A 15,565-nucleotide genomic window follows, 5' to 3' on the forward strand; every position below is an offset into this window, starting at 1 on the left:
GCATTAATTCTGTTGGCTGCAAAACAAATTAGTCCCCAGGGATAATAGTTTATCTCAACATCAAAGCTCAAGGCAATTGTGCCTCATGGTTATATTACATAGTATTATGACAGTCAGCCTGAGATTTTATGTCATGATAATGTGAAATATTAAATTGTTATTAAAACTCATGCTGGAGTTATCATTAAGATGAGGTGTTGAAATTTTATTCTTAACAAAAAACTTAAGCTTACGTTACCTCCAGGTTATAAATGAAAGAATTTTCGCAGCATAACGAGCTCAAGATCCTGTTACCTTTAAATCATGGTACAAAAAAACTTCAAATCTGAATCATTAAATAAAATATAAAGATTTTGAATCATGAAAACAGACACTAACACATGAGCGCTTATGGAAGACGAAACTGCCTTTTATCCAGGAACAAATGCTGAGCACTAAATCAAAGCCCATTACATTTTGTACGTCTTTCTTTCAAGTGACATGTTCACAAAGATTAAATTAGTTCTGTTTTTACTTCTTTGTTTTTGCCAATTCTCATAATATTTTTTTGCCATTGCCATAGTACAATATTTACCATACTTCTGGGGTGATGTTAATTTTTGCATTTCATACAAATTTTTAGTTACTTTGTTATTAATGTTGCTTTTAAAGGTGTTTTAATGTATTTTCCAAGCAAATAGTTACTTCATTGTAGTGTAATAGTAAGAGTAACTGTTACCTTCAGTTATTAAAATGCTGTATATATCAAAAGCAATTTTAAAGAAATTTTACTTCGCATCATATCCCTTTCTGATGTCTTGAAATTGGCCTGTCTCTGTTGCACACTCGAACAATAGTGACATCGAGACATGCGGTGGTTGTAGATTTTCTTTACTTTCCTTTTTCTGAAAATACTAAACAAGATTCATAAATCTGACGTGTGTCACACTATGTTCTACTGAGCTTACGTTCTTCGACACAAAACCTTAGTTTAGCTGTCTCAACTGAGATAACCATATCTTCGTTATTAATACAGCAATGTACATTTTGTCTTATGAAACTTTACAACTTTGTGTCACAAATGTACAATGCATGTTGGTAACTTTTCACTACTTCGGCTTACCTGAAAATGCAAAACGACATTCATAAATCCGACGTGCATCACACTATGGCTGCCATGTTTTACTGAGCTTAACGTTCTTCAACACAGAAACTTAGGACCCAAAGCTGCCCTAAGCGCCTGTTAAAAACGGATCCCTTTCTAGACTCATTTCACTCTCAGCCAGGTTACCAACATTTATATGAATATTCAGCTTACCATGGGCAATGAAACACAGTGCTTTTTAATGACAAAACAAAACAAAATATTCATAAGAAAGATAATAGAATCATATTTTAACGGAAGGGGTGGAGGTTCCTTGATTTAAAGTCCCCCACATCTCTTTTTATTACCTCCTTTTCTGACACTCCCACTTCAGCACGTCGTCCCAACACTGCTTCTCCAGTCCATCCATTGACGCATTTTACAACTGTTCTTAGGAGCGTTGTAGTTTGAATCATAAGCTTAACAGATGCGCAGTTCCTCCAGGTGTTTGCTAATTGCTTCTGCCACTAGTCTGGTGGAGCTGTATGGGGGAGAAGCAGGGGAGGGATGCTGTGAAGGCGGAGGCTCAGTTGGAGACTGAAGCTCCAAGGAGGAGGCTTCAGTAAATACGCATCGAATAGCTGCCATGGGAGATTCAAGGCTTTCTCAAACATGTATTAATGAGTCAAAGCAGCTCTCCAGGTATGTGTTTGAGGAGGAAATAACAGTATTACTTGGCATAAAGCGCAAAAAAAAAAAATCAATGTTGAGTAATACTCCTCCCTATAAAGCTATCATCAGTTCTATCCACATAAAAAGGATTTTATTTTCTTAGGAAAATACAGTGCAATGTTCTGGTGCACGATGGGCCATTACAAATAAATTTGGACCAGGATCTTTGACTGTCTTTCAATTTTTTTTCAATTGTTAGCAGGAGGAGCTTGTTTAACTACAAGCTACATTCAGAAGTATAGATCTGCTGAAAAAAAAATGACAAAAGGTAAAATATTGGTTTTGTGGTGAAATTTAGATGATTCTCTAATTTGGGTATTTCACTCTTTCTTTTAATATGTGTATTTTTGTCATTATCTTTTTTATTTTTTGTGATGAATGTTAGACTTGTGGTTTTGTCGGTGCAGTAGCATGATTTTAAAGTTGTTAACTTTTTAAATGGCTGTACATAAGCCATGTGTTTAATGAATTTTTACAACTCTTGCTTTGCATTTTATTGCTAACAATGGAACATGCTTGTTCAGTCAAAAAACATAGGGACTTTAAAGGTCATTTAACTATTTGATAAAAAATAAATAACTGGAATAATTCAAATATTTATGTTAACTGAATTCTCACTTTGATTGGCATGCCATGCTAATGGGTTGGGCTGTTTCTTTGCCTTCAGTACTGCCTTAGTTCTTCGTTGCATAGCTGTGTCCGAAACACTTCTCTGCTTCTTTAATTAATTTTTAATTATAGCATGTTGCCAGCTGCACATTCTTCATGAAAATCTCCTGTTCTAGAGCATCCCAAAGGTGCTCTAGTAGATTCAGAGCTGGTGACTGTAGAGACCAGTGGGGTACAGAGAACTCGCTGTTGTCATTGGAGATGATTTGAGCTGTGTTGCATTGTGCATTATCCTGCTGGAAGGATATGAAGAGGGGTACATTGTAATCCCAAAGGGATGGAGATGGCCAGAAACAACCCTCAGAAGTAAATATCCCTCATAGTGTTAGACCACCAGCAGAAGTCTGAATTTATGCTTCCATGTTGTTTATACCATAAGGTATAGACCACTTATCATATCCCTTTTGCTGATTTGACAAATGAAACACAGTATAGTGCTGAGTAATAAAACAGCTTCAATTACTTATCAAAAAACAGAAAATATCAATAATAATAATAATAGTCTTTAAAGTTTGGTCGGACGGACGGTGCATGTGGCTTATTAACGAGTGGTATGTGGGGCCTCCATTATTTCAGGAGTTTTGCAAATTGGAGAAGAGATTGAAACCAATAGTTTGAACTTTTTTGCATTATGTTCTGGTTGTGCTCTGGTAATATTCTATAAACACATTATCTTCTTTATTTTTTATTTTTAAGGTTGCTTCCTTTTCTATTGGCCTTTATTTGATAGTGGTGAAACAGGAAAGCTGGTTTTGCGAGACGGGGCAGACATGTGGTTCAAAGGTCAACAGGCCGAGACTGGAACCTGTGATGGCTGCGTATATTGGGCACCATCGCCAGGCCCCAGTAAACACATGCTATCTTAAAGACTATACTCTTTTTTTTTTTTTAGTTTGATGCAGTTTATGATAATTGTTAAAACTCTTCAATACTTAAAACTGTGCTATGATATAGTTTTCTGTCCATACCAGCAGAAAACTTCTTTGTCCCTTTTGTATTCTTTGTGTTGCATTTTTACTCTCTTCCATTATGTCTTCTCTCTTACTGCTCTGCTGTCCTATTTTTTGTGTGAAGACTCCTCTCGCTATTTCTCTGTTCTACCCGTGTTGACCCTCGCTTGCTCAGTCGGTAACGGACACCTCGGCAGACGGATTGGTGTCTCACCACTTGCATAGACAGATTTTCCAAAAATACTGTGAAGAATAATCTCACTCCTTGTGCATGTGGGTCTGCCTCTAAAAACACACACTGTCTGCTTGTGTGTGCATATTTCAAGGTTTACATACAGGACATGCTGGCGTGTCAGATACAGTCTTAGCCGCTTTACATGATAAGCTTCAGAACTGCAACTCTGATTCCAGTCTCTTTGGCAGGATCATAAGCCATTGCCCCAACCCCACCCCCCATCACCAACCCATATGCAGTTGCAGGCGTGTGTGTCAGTATCTGGAATTGACAGAGGTTTAAGATAGGACTGATGGGTGGAATGTGGGCAGATCAAAGCTCTGTGTGCATTTCCTGTCGTGTGGGCACGTATGTGCAGTGGTCCTGCTGGGGCCGGTCACTCTCTTGCAGTCTACAATCCCGATTGTGCAGCATTTCATTAGGAGCAGTAGATGAGTCAGAGAACAAGAGGGGGCAAGAGAATATGGCAAGAGGGGAAGGAAATGATGGGAAGCAGCGAAAAAAGGGAGATAATAAGAGAAAGGATGGCAAGTCGGTACTTGAGTTTTTGTGTTCGTGCATTGAGACGTTCTCCCACAGCAGTTGATTTGTACTCTCCCTTCATGCTTGTGTCGGTGTCCTGTCACTGCTTCTCTGCTTGCCATCTCTTGTCACTTTATATTTGCTGGTGGTGCGCTGTGCATGTGTGGGTGTGTGCTGCCGTGCTGTCGCTTGTGCATGCCTGTAAACCCTCATCTGTTTTTAAGTGTCTTGAATGTATAAAAGACAAAGCTTGTTCATTTCATTTTATAGTTATTGCATTGCACGACAACAGAAATGGGGCATAGCCTTGTTTGTTTGGACACAGCATTTGAGAAATCCCTGGATTTTATTAAAACAAAATTATTTTTGAATTTGTCTTAAACGTTCCTCCTTTTCACGGTCATTGTTCTTTTCAAACCAACCCTCAGTCAGAATAGACTTTTGGTAGCAACAGATTTAGTTTTTTTCTCTCCTCATTTTCATTTTTTAAATTTGTATTAAGTCACTGTTGGTCTGATTCACCTTGCTTTGTTGAGAGGTAAAATGAGAGATTGCAGACATGACGATATGAACGTCGGGGATGGAACGAGATGGAGATTGGAGAAACAGGAGGGAAGGGGAATCACATGACTCACTGGGTACTTGAAGGCTAAAAATAAATGCTGGTCGTGCTCTCATGCTGTCTGTCTCTATCTGACACACACATGTGCGTGCACACGGCTTTGAAAGTATTCCATCTTTTGAATGACGCCACGGTTTTTGGTTTCAGTTAAAGCCTTTCATTGGGAAATGCACCTCTGCACAATCTGTAAATCTGTGTGAATATACAATATGTCAGTTACCAGTAAATTGTATCCAATGTATTTTGCGTGCAATTTGTTGACAGTTTATCACTTCAATTGCTTCTCAACGTGGAAACATTTATTGTCATGCAAAATATCAAACGTTTAATTGAGATCAGATGAAGTTTTTTTGGACGGAAGAATTCATGTTTGAAATTTTGATATGAATATTTGCTGTTTAGACATTTCCTTTTGCCAGCTTGAAACATTGAGGTACATGCAAATGATAAAATAATAACACGAGGCTATGAGATTCTCACTGTATACTTTTGCATAAATTATGGCCTCACTGTACCACTATATTAATATGTAAAAATTATAGTACATCATCTAATTGCTTTTATTTAGGGATTGTATTTCAACATGTTAATTTTGATTTATTAATTACAATGCAATTAGTATTTATTTTTTTTACATACAACTATCTCAAATCGGAAACTATTTGCGTATTTCTGGTACATCTGTAAATCTAATGCACAAGCAATTTGGTATCCACCTTAGTCCTGGTGGTGTTGCTTTAAAACCGTTTTTTGATATTGAGTAAGACAATGAAAGTCGGTAGATTGAATTGTCTTGGTTGCAGATTCATTTTTGCATTATTTGTTGCTGTGGCTGAAGATTATCTTGTGGCTTCAGTGGTAGGGAAACCAAATCTATTGTTGTTAACCAACATAAACCTAAATCTAAAGTCTTATTGAGAGTTCATTCTGGTAGATTTTAGGGGACAGACTCAGCCGGAGAATTAAGCCTGACTTCAAAGGATAATTTTATCTTTAGTAAAATAGAGTCCTGTAACTATAAGCTAGAAATGAAAATTGCAGCTGTTGCATTTAAAATTGCCTTTCAGTGACTCACTCTGTAAGGAAAGGTCCTACAGCATGACAAATAAGCCTAATAGACTTCAAGAACAGCTTTCTTAATTATACACCATGTGCTCCCAATGTCTCTTTGTATGCTGTTTGTCCTCCCTCTAGTTTTTCTCCTTTTCTGGCCCCATGGCAATTAATCTGCTCTTGAAGTGCTGCTGTATGTGGATTTTATAAAAGACCTCAACAAAAATAAACTATTCTGTTATTCTGCCACTGTGTAATGTTCCCACAGTGCTATTAATAAAAATAATTATTCTAATGGGATGATCATTTAAAAGGTAATTTTCGTCTTATAAAATTCTCAAGGCACGATAACCTCTGATAAAAAAAAAAGTACCATGTTGTCATGTTTTGACACACTTGTAGACCCCTCACCCCTCTAATAAAAAAGGATTAACTTAGTTGACTGTTTTTTATTTAAGCCAGAAAAAGAAAAAAAGTTTATAATAATACAGAATTAACAACTGCTAAATTTAGTGGTAGTAGAATATTATACCTTTTTGTTGTAATGTTTGTTACAGCTTTCAGTTGGGTGAGTTGCTCAGGTAGCCAGTGGAGATCATTCTGCCTTCTTTTACTTTCTCTGGAAATAGGCTACAACAAAACTTAGCCTGATTGAGCCTGTGAATAATAATAATTCTGCCACAGGATCTGCTGATCGGTCCATTATTGCTTCTATTCTGTAAAAATGCTTAACACTTATTTTTGTTTATTTTTTGCGGACTATGCAAACTTTTTCTGCAGCAGGTAAAGTCTGAAGCAGCGTTTTGGGTACAGTGGAAATATAAACAAATTATCTATTATCTTTAGGAAAAGTAAACTGAAAACTTCACATCTTGCAACATCTCAACAAAAGACCTTAAGATGACAAAATTTGGTATTTAAATGGGGTTTAATTTAAATAATCAGTACTCAGAACTGGAATAACGGCAGAATGACAAGTGCACTTTTATAGAATTTTCACTCTGACCAGAAGTAAGATTGAAACTAAATTTATACATTTAGAAAAGCGCATCTTGACTTAACTTATGAAAAAATTATAAAAACTGTTTAAATGTCAATAAGCATCTGTTACGTGCACTAAACTGTGAAGTTCCGTTAAGATAACATAAAAAATCTCCAGTGCTTTGAAAATATTTTTGAAATAATTATAAAAATTACAATTTATAATACAAGTTTATATGTTTTTTCTTTGAAATTGCACTTTGGATAAATGATTTATTTTAATTATCATTGTGGTTTGACTTGAACCTTGACTAAGGAAAGGGATCTATATGCAGGAGCCTCAGCATTTATCCTTTCAGTTTTCCCTTGTTTAATTTCTTTTGTCCTTTTTGTAACATTAAAAGACAATATTCTCAAAGTGAACCTGTAATACTCTGATGATTGTATTATTACCTCCGTGCTGCAGATGCTCCTCACCTGCAGCATACAACAGCTAGCTCAATGCTGGGCTCATAAATATTAACAAGGCACAGTTTGGCCTGATTTATGCATGCAAATCTCTGTATTTAATTACACAAGTGTTTGCGTGCCTATTTGTTTTTCTTGGTCATTTTGTCGGGATGTCTTCAAACTATCCTCTTCAGATTAAAATTTTTTCACACATTTGACTGTGTCTGCTTTAAACTTGAACATGATAAAACATTCCCATGATGTACTCCCATACTCATGGAGCGGTTTTATCTTTGACACCAGCTGCCTTTGTTTCTCCTTTGGGGGGGTAGAGCTTGGGAGTTATTGGTTTCATAACTCTTCCTCTGTTGGTAACCAGCCGAGGGTGACGGTGTCTCTGCTTTTTGAATGGTTTTATTAGACCCCTGTGTTCTGTAAGCTGAGGAATATAACCGTGTGGAGGAAGATTGCTCCGCTGCTGCCCACTAAGGATGTTACATTTGCCTTACTTAATCTTTTTAATTAAAACTCTTAATTAATTTAGAGGACAGCATTTCTGTTAACCTGCTGTGCTACACGTGGCTGGGATTTGCCTTGGTGTAACAGCTAAGACTGAGGATATGATTTATTGTTTATTGTTTAGAAGTGTACTTTGACAGAGGCCAACCCAGAGAGTGTTTATAACCTGTTTGAAATGTCACACCAAGAAAGCATCCAAAGTAAACTCATGTAGATCACCAATCCAAAGTAGTATCAAAAACTGTCAAATCTTGGAATTTAACCTGGAACTGTTTGGTATCCATCGTAGTCCTGGTGGTGTTTCTCTAAAACTGTCTGTCCTTTTGATTATGATAGCAGAAAATCAGTTAAGTGACTTAAAAAAGTTGGATTATTTGTTGAACTGTTTGCAGTTATGCCTGTAAATGGCAATTAGCTTGTGACTTCAGTGGTTGTATGTTAAACATGCAACCAAAGTAAAATGGGACAGTTTTTGTGATCTATAGTTTAGTTTCCTTACCTTATGGACAGATGAGGAGATCACTGTAATTTTCAAGAAACCCATACTTGTCGGGTTTCCCATTTTGACTGGGAAACAACCGTATTTTACCCATCTGCCCTGGGGTGTTCCCGCATTAATATTATCCCATAAATTTCCTGTATGAGATCCAGCATACATGGCTGTAACGAGTGGTTAACCACTCGTTAACCACTCGAACTTGCTATTCTCATTCTTGCAATAATTAACCACTGTAATTAACCACTGTAACGAGTGGTTAACCACTGTGTAACAGTGATTACTTTAATAGTCTTCCCTCTCTATCATTGCTGACCAGTGTGCCCATTTTCATCGTGGTATAACAGTATCTGCTACACTTACCTGTTATGAAAACTCCATCTTATTCATATTCTAAACATTGTGTCACTGATCTGCTCTGCTCTTTTTTATTTCTTTATTTCTCCATTCACTTTTCATGTTTAAGCCCTCTCTTTCTGTTCCCTAATTTAGCATTGTTGGATATGTAGGATGTGAAATCGAACTCTTCAGTACAATACACTCCTGCACAACAGTTGCACATGTGAGCCTTCAGGAAACTAAAAGAGGAAGAGGCCGGCTGGTTGGGTCTTCATGGTAAATTCCCAAATTGTCTCATGGTGCCTATGATGGTGCAATTATTGTTTTGAAGGAGGGCTGGGGAGGGGGCGGGAAGGCTGTTTTGAAACACTGTCATTGCAACACTTTGGAGTTAGTTAGTGAACTCCAAAGACTTTATTTGGAGATTTGTATGGATATTTTTTTAATATGGAAAGAAAGTAAGATAATGAACATATTTGCTTGGTCTAATACTTCAGCAAAATTAAGAATCTCAAACTAACCTAACTTTAATTTTTTGGATGGTGGGAGGAAGTGGGACCTTCGGACCTTCTTGTGCCAGATAACTGATAATATGTCGACAACTGTGCCATCATGTGGAAAAAAGGGAAAGAACTCAACGCAGTTCTTTATTTTTGATGTTTTTAAAATAAAACTTACTTTAGATGCCCACTTATTTTAGATGTTTTTTATATATATATTTTCACATTGAATAAGATGGGGAAGAATTTCACAAATCAGTTGTGAAATGTGGAACATTGCATTGGCATGACTGAACAGATTAAAAAATGGAAACGCCTCTGCTCTTCCAGAACAAACAAAGGGAAAAGCTGCAGGTTCAAAGAAATGATCCCAGTATATACAGAGGAAAATTAATCATTATGAACACTTTCACTTTGTCCATTATAGAAAGACAAAAACGTTACTTTATGTTAGTGAAAGTTTAGAGGATGATTTTCTTTGTAGTTTGTATAATTTTGGGAAAAATATTAACCTCCTTTTGCAGCAACAATTACATTCATGAGGCTTGCTGTATTTCCACCCTGTAACTTAGGAAGGGTTTAGATAAGAATGGAAAGCTCCTCCATTTTCAAGGTTTTAAAGATGTTTATTAATGCTGAGTCAGAAGTGTTGGTTCCCAGACTACCTGTGAGAAACTTCATAGCCTAGGTATCGAAGGTAATGACTCTGGCTAGTCGGAACAGATCAGACTGAACGGACACTGCACATGTCATGACATGAACTTGCTGTTCTCATTCTTGCAATAATTAATAAAGTGCAGTTTGAGTGAAAATCATCGATCGCTAATGGGAACTAGCAGTGACAGTTCATCAGGGGAAACCCCTTTTTCTTTTTTTTTCTTTTTTTATATTTTTCCCATTACCACTTTCTTTACTTCCCTTTTTAAAATTTGGTTGCTACTTCCCTTTTCTGGCTGCCATAAGCATTGTGGCCTTCGCCTCCACATCATCATGACTGACTAAATGAGTTCATGATGTTGATTAGTATTTCAAAGTTTTACTTTTGGAGTCCTCAAATATCTGTGGTGTGACTGGGAGGAAGTATGCAGAGTTTACAAAGACTCAGATGACTCCTTTTCAATTCTCTTAGTAAATAATTCACTGTGAGGGTCACAGTTTCATGACTTTAAGAAAATATTTTTCTTAAAAACAAAACAAAGCAAATTTATTCCTGAGAACAAGATTATACAATTTTCTTCAGAGGATTGCAGTGAGTGTAAATTAAAACTCTTCAAAAATATTACAGTACATTATATGGCCACTACCATCTGACACAGTGGGCATGTTGTGTTCAGTTTTTTTTATGATGTCAGGTTTAGTTTTAGTCTCATTTGGTCAGAGCACCTTCTTCCAAATGCTTGCTGACACAAAACTGACAAAAGATTTCTTATAACTTTCTATCAATGACTGTTTTATTATTGACTCCACAAAGGGTGACTATTGAAGTACATGGCTGAAATGTCTTATGTCAATTGAATTTTTCATCTGAGCTTTGGATCTTTCACACTCTTCAGGGTTCTTGGGTTTAGAAGTAAAAAAATCCAGTAAAGTACATTACAGTTTGCAGTTACAACATAAAAAAATAAAAAAAAAATACAAAACAAAGTTAAACAAAGGTTTTATACTTTTGCAAGGCACTGCAATTATATATAAAGCCAGCTGTCGATTTTAACAAACGTAAGCAAAGTGCCTCTCAAAACCTCTGCCGCATTGAGGATCAAGCTTGCACATTTGCACTGACACCTAAATATTTTGAAGCTTTTTTGTCATTGACTTACAACACATTATCAAGTTTTGGCGGTTTCAGGGTCAAGCAGATTTCAGACTTGCTTACAGTAGCAATGTTTATATTAAAGGGGATTTACTAGAGTAAAATATTAAAGAAAATGTTGGGTCAACCAAAAATCTTCACATGCATTCATACAGTCTAATCCAAGTTACCCAATTCTTCTTTGTAGTTTTTTGAATAAGGACCTTCTCAATGAAAAGGCTAGTTGCATCGATAAACAGCTTTCACATCAGACCGGATGGACAGACTAGCACTTCTTTCTCACATAGCAACTTCTTAAGCCTTCAGAACTGAGCTGAAATTTTTTTTTTTTGCATTATTTGTGAGAAGCTTGAGTTATTTATCTCATTTCAAAAACAGATGAATTAAAATTAAACGCTTGTATGATGAAGACACCTATAGAACTATTTTTCTGCCCGACGTTCTTTAGAGTTTTATAGTTGCACGAAAACTCTCGGGATGTCTGCCATTTGCATGCAAGGCTGGTTCCACTGCAGAGGAGAACGAGAGGCCTGACGCTCTGATTGGTGCAGGAGTTGCTAGACAACAGATGTCCAGCCAGCTAGGAGGTGTACTACCTGTGGAGAAAAGAGAGAGAGAGAAGGGAAAGCAGAGTGAAAGTAAAGGTTGGAAAATGCTGAGGAGGAGGAGTGTGGCTTTCATGTGACAGGCATTTGCAGTGTGCAGTTTGTTGGTGAGCACAGTAGCAAATGCTGTGTGTGTTCACGCTGCAAGTTAGAGAAATCCCCCTCCCGAAATGCCTGATAAATCTTCAGTGTGTGGAATGTGTTTTCCACAGTGCCTCAGACCAACAAATAACAGCTTTCGATAAAAATATTGGTAATTTGTTTTATATTCTTACAACCAAAGACAGCTTAAAATCATTACAGCACACAAAAATAACCAAAGTCACAAATCTTCACGTAACAGAGAAAATAGCTGTCACTCATGTAAGAAAACCAGAAGTTGGGGTCGATCCAGCTGATCTGATCTTTGCAAATTTACAGGTGAAAATAGGCTTGAGACAGATAGAGTAGGAGAGACGCTAAATAAGTACTTTTCAGTAACATAGTGAGACTGAGAGAGCAATTAGTGACCTTGCTCTGAGGGTCATGTTAATAAAACACCGTACACTGAGCTGTCCTTGTTTCAGGCTCTGTCTGCGGCTCTGTGCTCTTCTGTTTTTGTCTACATTTGGCAGTACAGTGAAATATTATTTAAATGGACATGTCCTCACAGGCAATATGGAAAATCTGCAGCACCACAAAGTAGCTGTATTAGGCTCTGTGTGCTGGAGTGAGGTGCTTCTTTTCACAAGGTGATTTTTCTAAGGCATTATGTAATTTAGGATATTTAAGTGAGGTTTTTTTAAAAGCAGTGAAAGCAGTTAAAATTGTTTTCTTAGGTCCAAATAATAAGTCCAAATTAGTTAAAAGGAAGGTGATAAGGTGATAGCTAGTCCAAAAGGAGACTAGAAAATGGTGGATTTTTACCTTCATAAAACCCCCCCTCAAAATGATAGAATGTCCTAGTAGTTTCTGTTTTATGAGCCTCATCATGTTTGCATTTGGTCAGCATTAGCACTGAAGCCATTGGTTGTTTTCACAGTAAATGGAGGTAGGAGGCAGTGCGTCACCAACAATCTCCCTGTTTGAAATGTGCATTGGAAAATAGAACATGGAAATTGTTTGTCAGAGTAATACTCACAATGTGATGGTATTTTAAAGGTTCATAAAGTAGGACAAACGACTGATGTCTTTAAGATCAGAGGTGTCTTATGATGGCAGAAATCTGCTTTGACCTTGGTCTCTCTTAGGTGTTAGCAGTTGTTCTCTTCAGTTTTCAAAACGCACTAATTTGGATTTGTTTCAAATTAAGAAGTCAAGAGAGACCTCCACCTCAGGTAATATATTAACAGGCTTTAATATTCAACCAGAACGTCTACTGAGTAACATGTTACGGTTTTAGAAGTGACCCATTTCAACTTTCCCCCAGGAAAGAAAAACCAAAGAATGAAAAATATAGCAGCAGGTGAACACATCCATACTCCCAACACGTAAGACGAGTAGGAGAGCCAACATCCTACTCGTCTTACGTGTAGAGCCAACATCAAGAACTTGTAGAGCCAACATCAAGAAAGCAAAATTGGTAATGTGTCCATTTTTCATGTAACCACCATGGTCTGAAGCAACAGTTTTTAGGTTGATTGGGTTAACATTGTTTTGTGGTTTATATGTTTTTAAATAGAGATGAAAAAAATAGTTCTAAAATGATTTTTTTGTGATTTGGTGCTTTTTCTGTGTGTCACAACACAATTGTTCACTTATGGTAAGGAATGTAAAAACAAACCACTATCTCCTCTTCTGCTTCAGATTTGAATGCGCTGACAAGAACAGAAAAAAAAGCCTCCTACTCGTCTTACGTGTTGGGAGTATGGATGTGTTCACCTGCTGCTATATTTTTCATTCTTTGGTTTTTCTTTCCTGGGGGAAAGTTGAAATGGGTCACTTCTAAAACCGTAACATGTTACTCATTATGACAACTGCTGTTCTGACTCACAGTCCTGTCAGTAGACCGGGGTATTCTCTGACAGACACATTTGTGTGTCACCCTATGTTCATAAAGTCAGATGAAATCAGTGTAATCACCCTGCAGAGAGACGTGAGAGCCTGCTTGGGTTGCCATATCTTGTTTGGGGCTGTGCTGCATCCAGACAGCCACGCAGTCACCTCTGTACTTTTTAGTGTTTACTCTTGGCATGGCACAATGTGTTAACTTTTCAAAAGTTTTCTTTGACACAAAATATAATGTTTGCTGTTTAGGACTAATGTCTTATTTTTGAAAATAATTTTCACTAATTACTCTTGTAGGAAATTAATGAGAAATGTGCAGTGTGCAAAACTAGTGGTGCTGTGTGAAAATGGTTTGTGGGTTGGCATAAAGGCTGACTAAGATGGATGGAATGTTGCACATTACTGGGGCAGTAATAATTTTACTAGATGCACAGAATTTCTATTCTATTCTAATCTTTAATATTTAAATAAATAATTTAAAAACCTTCCATTATATTTCTATCTTGTTATCCATGCTATTTTTGTTTTTTTTTCTCTCTTCATCTTCACCCTTGTTGTCTCCAGTGTTTAATTACTAAACAGCCCCAGTGTAAAGTTTTGGATGATGCATTGGGACATATGGAGTCAAACACTTTAGTAAGCACATCTGGTCAAGTCTTGCGGATAGCGGGAACTCAATATACTTTCACATCCAGTGACGACTTGCTGAAGTTCAAATTTCCCATGAGTATGAGGGAAGAAAGGGAAGTTATTTCATATTACTGCATGGCTGTTAGTTTCAGTGTGGACAAAAATGTCTTGTTAATGAGGGAGATCAAAAGAGAATGGTCAGAATTGTATTCGATTATAGCAGGGCGATGCTAACTCAAATAGCCACCTGTTATGTTGAGTACAATTTCTGAATGTACACTTTTAACTTAAGCAGTCAACTGAGATACAGCAGTAGAAAACCACACCAGGTGCTGCCAACATCAGCCAAGAACAGGAAACTTAGGAGGCTTCAGTTCAACACAGCAGGAATGTGGAAGACAGCTCTGAAAGCCAATTTGAGACAAATTGATCCCATCAAGTGTGGGGAATACCAAGATAATGTTCTGTCTCTGCAATGATCTGACTGACAGGGTTCAGAAAATTAGCAACGAGCGACTATGAATACTGATGTCCAAATGGCGTCACAATACAGTTGTATTCAACAAATTTGAAAAGTTAATTTATTTCAGAAACTCTATTCTCTCAGTGACACACATTGTATCAATTCATTCTATACAGAGTAATGTTTACAAGCCTTTATTCCTGTATTTCTGTTTGCAGCTAATGGAAATAAAATGGATAAGATTAGACTATTATAGCAGACTAATAAATAGAATACAAAAATGTGGGAAAATAAACAACAACAAAAAATCATAAATTAATCAAATAAAACCAGAAAATCAACAATTCTTTATTTTGCTGGTAAAACAACGTATTTATCATTAATGTTATAATGGCTATGGCATTTAATTGTTTAGTTTTATTGCAAATGCAGAAATAACACTAGTCTTTAAGCCTACTGGCCATCAGTCTGCAGCAATATGTGTGGGAGGGGCAACGCTGGATCACTTTATGTTCCATAAAGCAGGAGAAAAACTATAACACTTTCTCTCAGAGAACCTTCATACCAGTAACCAAGTCTATGTCCAAATTTATCAAACATTTCAACATTTAGATTGCGATATTTTTGTGTATTTGTTAGTGTTCTTGCATTTGTTCATAAAGCAGATGAAAAAAGATTTATCCTGCCTATACAGACAGTCATTCAGTGCAATCAAGAGGCAAATTACTAAACAATAATATATATATATATATATATATATATATATATATATATATATATATATATATATATATATATATTTAAAAAGCAAAAATCAGAATTTTAAAACTGAATCATCACTCACTCTACATCAATCACCAGAACAATAAATTAATCTGAGCATTTCATAATACTGATCAAAATGGACCAGTCCAGAAATGTCTTTTCATTTCATTAGCTT

General features: G+C 36.6%; 1 protein-coding gene across 12 annotated transcripts in view; it reads left to right on the plus strand.

Annotated features, from left to right (window-relative positions):
- Window positions 1–15,565, plus strand: part of camk2d2 (calcium/calmodulin-dependent protein kinase (CaM kinase) II delta 2) — a 45,813-nt gene that overhangs the window by 6,281 nt on the left and 23,967 nt on the right. The window lies entirely within an intron of this gene.

Source organism: Poecilia reticulata, chromosome 1, assembly GCF_904066995.2.
Source record: "Poecilia reticulata chromosome 1, P_reticulata-male-v2, whole genome shotgun sequence".
Taxonomy (NCBI): domain Eukaryota; kingdom Metazoa; phylum Chordata; class Actinopteri; order Cyprinodontiformes; family Poeciliidae; genus Poecilia; species Poecilia reticulata.